The sequence below is a fragment of the Haliotis rubra genome, unplaced genomic scaffold, assembly GCF_003918875.1.
Source record: "Haliotis rubra isolate DU_JTF1 unplaced genomic scaffold, ASM391887v1 Scf235, whole genome shotgun sequence".
NCBI lineage: Eukaryota > Metazoa > Mollusca > Gastropoda > Lepetellida > Haliotidae > Haliotis > Haliotis rubra.
Window position 1 is genome coordinate 1 of NW_025766392.1, and position 9,464 is coordinate 9,464.

General features: G+C 40.4%; 1 long non-coding RNA gene across 1 annotated transcript; it reads left to right on the forward strand.

Annotated features, from left to right (window-relative positions):
• Window positions 1-4,265: 4,265 nt before the first annotated feature.
• On the forward strand, window positions 4,266-7,821 carry LOC124278313. Its single transcript, XR_006899057.1, has 3 exons — window positions 4,266-4,380; window positions 7,328-7,444; window positions 7,725-7,821. It is a non-coding gene; the product is annotated as an uncharacterized LOC124278313 (long non-coding RNA).
• Window positions 7,822-9,464: the final 1,643 nt, after the last annotated feature.

Below are 9,464 nucleotides of genomic sequence, written 5' to 3' on the forward strand. Positions count from 1 at the left end.
CAATCATAAAATATTTATCTGGGCTCTTACAAAACATTTTACAAATCTAATTCCCTTTTAATACGCAATAATTAAATGAGAACTGATACTCATTAAAAGATCCTTCGCTAGTTCGTGATTTTGAAATAGATATCCCTTTGTGATTGAATATTCTCCAACACAGTCAAGTTATAATATGCTTGACCGCGGATTCTTTTCTATCACAAGGGATACAAAACGAGGATCCTCACCTATTGATAGCAGAGCAGAAAGCGATCGAGGTAGATTTGTCTAGTGAAGACGACCAATCAGAATTTGTTTACTTGCAGTACATCTATTTTCCACTTCGAAACTCTATATTTAGCCTAGATGTTGTACTTTTCTTCTTTAACACACTGTGGTGTGTGTGAATCTATGGATACTACACAGAAAGTAATTCACAAATCGAGCATATTATATATGTGTTATAAGCATACATACTTATACTAATGAATAGTTGATCTCGGAGTGTTTAATACAAAACATAACAATCGCGTTTTTAAATAAAAACGACGGTAGATTGGAGCTACCATTGTCAAATGTTATTGCTTTGTGATGTCTTACTTCAAACAATTGGCTAAGAGTTAGCTACATTTGTCTTCTATACAACTAGAAAGTGTTTTTACTCGTAAAACAGATGTGTCTTGTAGTTGTTGCTTTTACGTATTACTGTCGTTTCAACAGTTGTTGTAACATGCTCCATCACTGAAAATGGAGGGATCTTTAGTTGCTTACAGTTGGCACTCCTCAATTAGTCACCAAAGGTCATTATATCACTGGATACATTTATAGTACACACACACATACAAAACACATACAGGATCTAAGAAATAGTGCTATTCAAACAAACTGATTGAAATAAAACTGACAGTGTTATTGAGTGAGTGAGTGAAGATTTAGAGTCACATAGGCACTATTTCAGCTATACCGTGACTAAAACAAGTTAAGCATTAATAATAAAATAAAGTTATTCCTTAAAATCTGTCGTTAAAGGACAGTAAAAACAACTAGATATCACAGATGGAGACAAAACTAGCATGTAACTAAAAATTTATACTATAATGCAGAACAATACAATAAGGAAAACGGGGCTATAGATCACAAGCTACCGGAAGGTAGATCACCATACCGGGGACCATGGGGATTTATAGTACTTTTGCTTTCGCTGTGCATGGACCCTAGCCTGATTTCTTACGTCATCCCTAGTGTAGTGAAATCTACCCATAATTGAAAATCACAAAGATACTATTACGTTTAAGTAATAAACAATAATTTTACAATACTCTCAACCCGCTGTGAGGATACAGCCACTCACAGTCTCAGATGTTCATTTGAACCACCAATAATAAAATATTTATTCATTTACAAATCAGTTCTATTTCTCTTTAAATGCAATACTTGAATGATAATTAACATCAAAAGATCCTTCACTGTTTTGACATTAAAATATTTATCAATTGTGATGGAAAAATCAATACAGTATTATTCTTAAATATATTTATCAGACTATCTTTCAAGGAAGCAATGTACGTCACATTTTTTGTCTATCTCTATAACAGCTTTTTCACTTGAAAGACCCTAAACCGATCGCCACTGATTATTTAATATATTTGAGTTGAGTTGAGTTAGCTTTACGTCACTTCGGCATTATTCCAGCCATACAGTGACGAGATCAAGTCTGCATTCATAAGTATTTCAAGCTATAGTTTAAAATGAATTTTTTAAAACATATATGATCATTACACTACCATTTGCTGATCATTAACAATAATTGATAAACATACATCCAATGAAAGAATGTTTATCCAGTTTTTCCCTTTGTTATTTATTTATACAAAATGTTGGTTGTTTAAAGCCGCACTCAGCAGTAATCTTGCTATATGGCGGCGGTCTGTAAATAATCGAGTCTGACCACAATCCAGTGATGAGCATCGATCAGAAAACAAAATGACCCATTGTTTCCACGGTACCTCCCCACCTGGTAAAACTTATGACGAACGTTGCGTGGTTGGAGATTACAGTAAACTGTTCTAATTGGCTGACAAAGATTTTCACCTGCGTTGGCGGTCTTATCACACTCACTATCACCCACCTTGTAGATATAGCTAACACCGACCCGCCACCGTCAGTCATAGGTTTACCCAAGGTTTGCCATGCTCTCCAATAACGTGGTGGAAGGTAAGTTCGAAATTGTGCGTAGGAATATATTCAAAGTGTTAACGTATGTCGTTGTATTCTTTACTGTTCGCGACCCGTGAAGGTCCGGGTTATAATATTGATCTTCAGTAACCCATGCTTGTCGTAAGAGGCGATTACGGAATCGGTGGTCATCGGTTCCTAACAATTGCGCAGATCGATGCCTCATGCTGTTGATCACTGGATTATCTGGTCCAGACTAGATTAATTACTGACCGCCGGCATATAGCTGGAATATTGCTGAGTGCGGCGTAAACTAAACTCACTTACTCACTTTCTGTTCGCCATAAAATAGCCCTTATTGATTATTTCATATAATCGTATGAAAGATAACGTATACACTTTGGTTTTCCTCCTGAACAGTATACCCATGCTGATTCAGAAGACCAAACCGAAACATGAGTCTCATTAACCTATTCAGACAATGACCTACTTTTCAGCCGATCCGAATTTTCTCGTGTGAAAGTGAAAAATAGACATCACAAAACAACTATGGTTACACTGAATTCCAATTCCTGTTTCATAAGAAAATGCTGCTTTACAAGCTTATTTGATTTTAATGTTTAATAACATCGTATTTCTGTATTTTATCGCGAGGCTTAGGCAGCATGACCTTAACTAAGACGTCACAGATTGACCCCGTTTGTTTGAGAGGTCTTAAAAATGATTCATAATTCATCTGGCCTCCAATGGTTACACCTGTTATGTTCTTTTGCGCTAATTCAGTGTAGTTTTGTAACCCACAATGTGATTGATATAATATCGTAAGCCGGTACCAGACCGCTAAACTTTTCTAGAGGCAGAGCCTCGGTTTTAGATTTTCATGATTTCCAGTTTCCTTTTGTCAGAGCACGCTGCACGACGTCATTGCAAGGATTAGAAGGAGCGTAGTGTTGCAATATACAAGCGCTTAGATGTATCAAGCAATACTGATTAATATTTATGTATCCAGTTGCATGAATTTTCTCAAAATTCTGGACTGGTTATTGTACTAAGGTGCGCAATAGGACGGAACCAAGTCAGCAGTAAACGAGGATGTTGTGTAATCAATGTTTTTGACTTGAAATGTAGATTGCAGTTTGCAAACATATTTCTTTGTTGTTACAGTTTTCGTGTTCTGATTTATCTGGTTGATATCTCTGTATCAGGTAAGACAGATATGGCGATAAGTATCACGGCCAAATAATGCATGAAGTGCTCAATAACACCAGAGTTCCCCAGTCAAACATGTAATTTACACGAGGTCATTCTCATTGTTTTTCGTAGGAGTAAGTGAGTGAGTTCAGTTGTACGCCGCACTCAGCAATATTCCAGCTATAAGGCGGCGTCTGTAACAACTGAGTCTGGACCAGACAATCCAGTGATCAACAGCATGCGCATCGATCGGCGCAATTGGGAACCGATGACATGTGTCAACCAAGTCAGCGAGTCTGACCACCCGATCCCGTTAGTCGCCTCTTACGGCAAACATGGGTTACTGAAGATCAATTCTAACTGGATCTTCACAGGTGTCTGTCGTGGGAACATTAACAGTGACAACATTGCTATAACATACGTTCTGCTTCTTGGGGTTATATAAAGTTCCTCTCTAAAAATTTAGCTCCAGCTCTAGTCCAGCGAGACATCTGTGCTGACCCATCTCTTTCTGCAAGGACTTCGAGGGCTGGGGTGTGGCGGCCAGTACGAGGAATGGGCAAGCTATAACTGTGCCAAAACATGTGGATATTGTGACAAGAAAGGTAAGAGTGAGTGAGTATGGTTTTATGCCGATTCCTTTGCAATGTTCCAGCAATATCACGGCAAGGGATATCAGAAATGGGCTTCACACATTGTACCCATGTGGGGAATCGTACCTGGGTTTTCGGCGTGACGAGCGAACGCTTTTAAAGAACCACTAGGCTATCCGCCGCCCCAGAAAATAAAAACATTTTTCCAAAGCTTATAATTACAAAGTTATTGGGTGTAATTTCTTCTTATCAATCTTACTCTTATTCCTAGGATCTTCGTTATTCCGCACTTTCCGCACACTGTAACGCAACCTGTGCCCAGTCAACAATGCGTTGACGAAATCCCCAACCTGTAAGGAATACGGCCAGTCAGTTTGTACCGACAGCCAATACAAAACGTGGGTTCAGGATAACTGTGCTTCCTATTGCAACCTTTGTGGTGAGTATACAGAAATGTCCACCCCATGAGTATATACGACCGGGGGTGGGTGTGCGTGCTTGCCTGCGTGTGTGTTTGATGATGTAGGTGTGTAGGTAGGTTCTCTTTAGCAATACCGGTGACAAATCACCGACGTGTCCATAGTACCAGTGACAAATGACGGTGTGTTTGAGGGATGTAAAGTGTAGGTAGGTTCTCTTTAGCAATACCGGTGACAAATCACCGACGTGTGTGTTTGAGGATGTAGGTGTGTAGGTAGGTTTTCTTTAGCAATACCAGTGACACATCACCGACGTGTGTTTGAGGATGTACGTGTAGGTAGGTTCTCTTTAGCAATACCAGTGACAAATCACCGAGGTGTGTGTGTGTTTGAGGATGTAGGTGTGTAGGTAGGTTCTCTTTAGCAATACCAGTGACAAATCACCGACGTGTGTTTGAGGACGTAGGTAGGTTTTCTTTAGCAATACCAGTGACACATCACCGACGTGTGTGTTTGAGGGTACGTGGTGGTAGGATCTCTTTAGCAATACCAGTGACAAATTACCGACGTGTGTGTTTGAGGATGTAGGTGTAGGTAGGTTTTCTTTAGCAATACCGGTGACAAATTACCGACGTGTGTGTTTGAGGATGTAGGTGTGTAGGTAGGTTCTCTTTAGCAATACCGGTGACAAATTACCGACGTGTGTGTTTGAGGATGTAGGTGTGTAGGTAGGGTTTCTTTAGCAATACCAGTGACAAATTACCGACGTGTGTGTTAAAATACCAGGACAAATGACGTGTATTGTTTGAGGTTAGGTGTGTTAGGGTTCTTTAGCAATACCAGTGACAAATTACCGACGTGTGTGTTTGAGGATGTAGGTGTGTAGGTAGGTTTCTTTAGCAATACCAGTGACAAATCACCGACGTGTGTGTTTGAGGATGTAGGTGTGCAGGTAGGTTTTCTTTAGCAATACCGGTGACAAATTACCGACGTGTGTGTTTGAGGAAGTAGGTGCGTAGGTAGGTTTCTTTAGCAATACCGGTGACAAATTACCGACGTGTGTTTGAGGATGTAGGTGTGTAGGTAAGGTAGGTTTTCTTTAGCAATACCAGTGACAAATCACCGACGTGTGTGTTTGAGGATGTAGGTGTGTAGGTAGGTTCTCTTTAGCAATACCAGTGACAAATTACCGACGTGTGTGTTTGAGGATGTAGGTGTGTAGGTAGGTTTTCTTTAGCAATACCAGTGACAAATCACCGACGTGTGTGTTTGAGGATGTAGGTGTGTAGGTAGGTTTTCTATAGCAATACCAGTGACAAATCACCGACGTGTGTGTTTGAGGATGTAGGTGTGTAGGTAGGTTTTCTATAGCAATACCGGTGACAAATTACCGACGTGTGTTTGAGGATGTAGATGTGTGCAGGTAGGTTTTCTATAGCAATACCAGTGACAAATCACCGACGTGTGTTTGAGGATGAAGGTGTGTAGGTAGGTTTTCTTTAGCAATACCGGTGACAAATCACCGACGTGTGTGTTTGAGGATGTAAGGTGTGTAGGTAGGTTTTCTATAGCAATACCAGTGACAAATCACCGACGTGTGTGTTTGAGGAATGAAGTGTGTAGGTAGGTTTTCTATAGCAATACCGGTGACAAATCACCGACGTGTGTGTTTGAAGGATGTAGAAGGTGTAGGTAGGTTTCTTTAGCAATACTAGTGACAAATCACCGACCTGTGTGGATGACGGTGAGGTATGTAGGTTCTCTTTAGCAATTCTGTAGTGACAAATCACCGACGTGTGTGTTTGAGGATGTAGGTGTGTAGGTAGGATTTCTTTAGCAATACCAGTGACAAATCACCGACGTGTGTGTTTGAGGATGTAGGTGTGTAGGTAGGTTATCTTTAGCAATACCAGTGACAAATCACCCACGTTGGGCTTTCACTTCGGTCTGCAGAGGCGTTGCCTTTAAATAAAAAAGACATTTCTAAAACCCCATCCCTGTTCAACAAATGATATTGAATTTATTCACAGTCAGCATCTTACTCCCAGAACGATAAACTATTTAATACGATAGTTTTACATGCTGTCCTTTCGGTTTCGTATGTTGTATTTCTTTCCATATTTGATTACTTCAAGAAATTCTGACGCCATTTCACTCAGTAACGGTGTCCACATATATAACAAAAGACGAAACGGAGAAAATAGGCCATGGCTTTTATGACATGTGTGTTTAATGAGTGATTAAACATGTTTCTATACATGAATATCTATTGTAGAATAATCAATTGGCAGTATCAAACATTATCATAATTATATAATCATAATTGCAAAATATTATTTTATGGAAGTTTATATCAGGCAGTGTTGAATATTTTGGCCCATTTCAGATGTAGCGCATAGCTGAAAGTTAATAGTGACATGAGCGTAGAAAGAAATGTAAAATTATATACTCATTATATCTTCTGGTATCAGGTGGTCAGGCTCGCTGACTTGGTTGACCCTACATGTCATCGCATCCCAATTGCGTAGATCGATACCCATTACTCGAGTATTCACAGCCCGTCGCCACATAGCTGAAATATTACTGAGTGCAGCGTAAAAACTAAACTCACTCAGTCACGCATTACATCTCCGAACGAGACCTATGACAATTTATCTTCAGCAACCCGTGCTGCTCGTACTAACGGGATCGGGCGGTCCGGCACGATGACTTGGTGGTGATTGTCATCGTATCCAAACTGGGAAGAATCGATGCTCATGATATCAATCACTGGATTGTCTGCTCCTGACCGCCTCATAAAGCAGGAATAATGCCTGGTGTGGCATTAAACAATCAACAAACAAAACATTGAGCGAGGTCGAAGAAGACTATCCTTTCAGGTTGTGATTATCAAAATACAAATGAATACAAATGGTACGACTACGTTATATACACCAATGTAAGCCTCCAATGGCCGCCATTCCCCAGATTCCAACACTTGTAAGGACCAGCGGGACAACTGTGCATCATACGGCAGCTCAGCATGTGGTGGGCACTTCATCAACTGGGCGAAAGACAACTGTGCTAAAACATGTGGTCTCTGTGGTAAGTAAAATGTTAAATTGTATACAGCAGTATCCAGCCTCGATAAATCAAATCTCATTTTCCTCTTGGGTATTACTCTCCGCCGAATTTTGATCGGCGCCAGCTTACATAAGAAATATAAAGACCACAAATGTCGAGTAATACAAAAGCGGAAAATGAGATTTGATTGATCGAGGCGTCTGTAGTTTTACCACAAGACATCCAAACACGATCGGCGTCAGTTTTACATAAGAAATATAAAGACCACAAATGACAAGTATAGTTTTGTGCATTCTTACAGATCTGGTGACTGACTGAGCAAAGATTAGAGCAGTGAGGCATCGGGAATTCCCTGTACATAGCTCTTAGTCGGTACAATAAAACTGCCGTTCATCGAGTGAGGTTGTCATGTCTGTATATGCTTGCAAAAGCATATTGTATTCCAAGCAAAAACTGGAGCAATTATTGAAGGAGCCAAATTATCCATGAGTATTTTCACCTGTCTGTCTTGCAGCTTCTGAAAAGGCAGTCGTCTTTTGATCTTTCTAAGATGGCAAACAGAAACAGTCATATCATTCTGAAATTTAACGCGAGTGAGTTAGTCATACGCCGCTTTTAACAATATTCCAGAAATATCACGGCCCGAAATTTAACGTGAGTGAGTGAGTGAGTTTAGTCATACTCCGCTTTTAGCAATATTCCAGCAATATCACGGCCTGAAATTTAACGTGAGTGAGTGAGTTTAGTCATACTCCGCTTTTAGCAATATTCCAGCAATATCACGGCCTGAAATTTAACGTGAGTTAAGTCATACGCTGCTTTTAGCAATATTCCAGAAATATCACGGCCTTAAATTTAACGTGAGTGAGTGAGTGAGTTTAGTCATACGCCGCTTTTAGCAATATTCCAGCAATATCACGGCCTGAAATGTAACGAAATGTCAGTGTGTCACGTTGTGATGTGAGGCGTTTCATTTGGTGTTTGTTGATTTGTGTGGCGCCAGCCTTCATCATTACACCTCCATCCCCATATGCTCCCTGCTGTAGAGACCGCCTCAGTGGTGTAGTGGTTAGAGCGTCCGCCCGGAGTGCGGAAGGTCGTGGGTTCGATCCCCGACCGCGTCATACCAAAAGACGTTAAAATATGGTACTTGTTGGTCCCTGCCTGGCGCTCGGCATTAATGGGTACAACAAGGACTGGTCGGCTCGGAGTCAGTATCATGTGTCTGAGTGGGGTATTCATGCTTCACTGCGGCATGGTATCTCAGTGGGCTAGCACTATAAGATCAGCTTAAGTCTGGGCTAGTACAAGCAGCCGCACATACACATACACACGCATACACGTCGTCATATGAGCGAAATATTCTCAAGTACGACGTAAAACCCAATTTCACCTCACCTTCACCTCCCTGCTGTAGATACCGTTTTCAAGGATATGACATTAAAATGATTGGCAACTTTGCTTTGCATTTCTCTATGCAACATATCTGCAACACGTAGATGTTGATTTTCGGCGTGTGTGGTCAAAAAGTCACATCGGCAGTATTTCAGCCATATACTGACTAAAAGTACCATCCACGATCATCTGAGGCAAAGAAAAAAGGCTGAAAATGACCTTTCAAAATTGGGTACATCGCAAATGACGCCATTTTGACACATTAGGTAATCGCGATTCACGGCGTTATTTGGTGTATGTTTTGAAATGTAAAAATCGCACAATTACTCGCAGCGCTGAATTTCAAAAATAGCACGTTTGCGAACTCTGATATCTCCTTTGGATCAGATTACCAGTAGTAATTGATTTATAAACGTTGCCGATAAACCTAGAATCGGTTGGAATATTTTGGAAATTACTCAAACTCGAATGCCGAAGTGAGCTTTCCGACATATTGGACAGTGTTTCCAAAATATGTCACAAAAGCTGGTCATGAGACGCCTATTACATCACGTATATTTCACACTCACCTGCATCAGTGATTTCCTCCTACATTGTGTAATAAAATAACAAATTGTCCTTGTCACCAAGTGACTTAGTGTCTAAT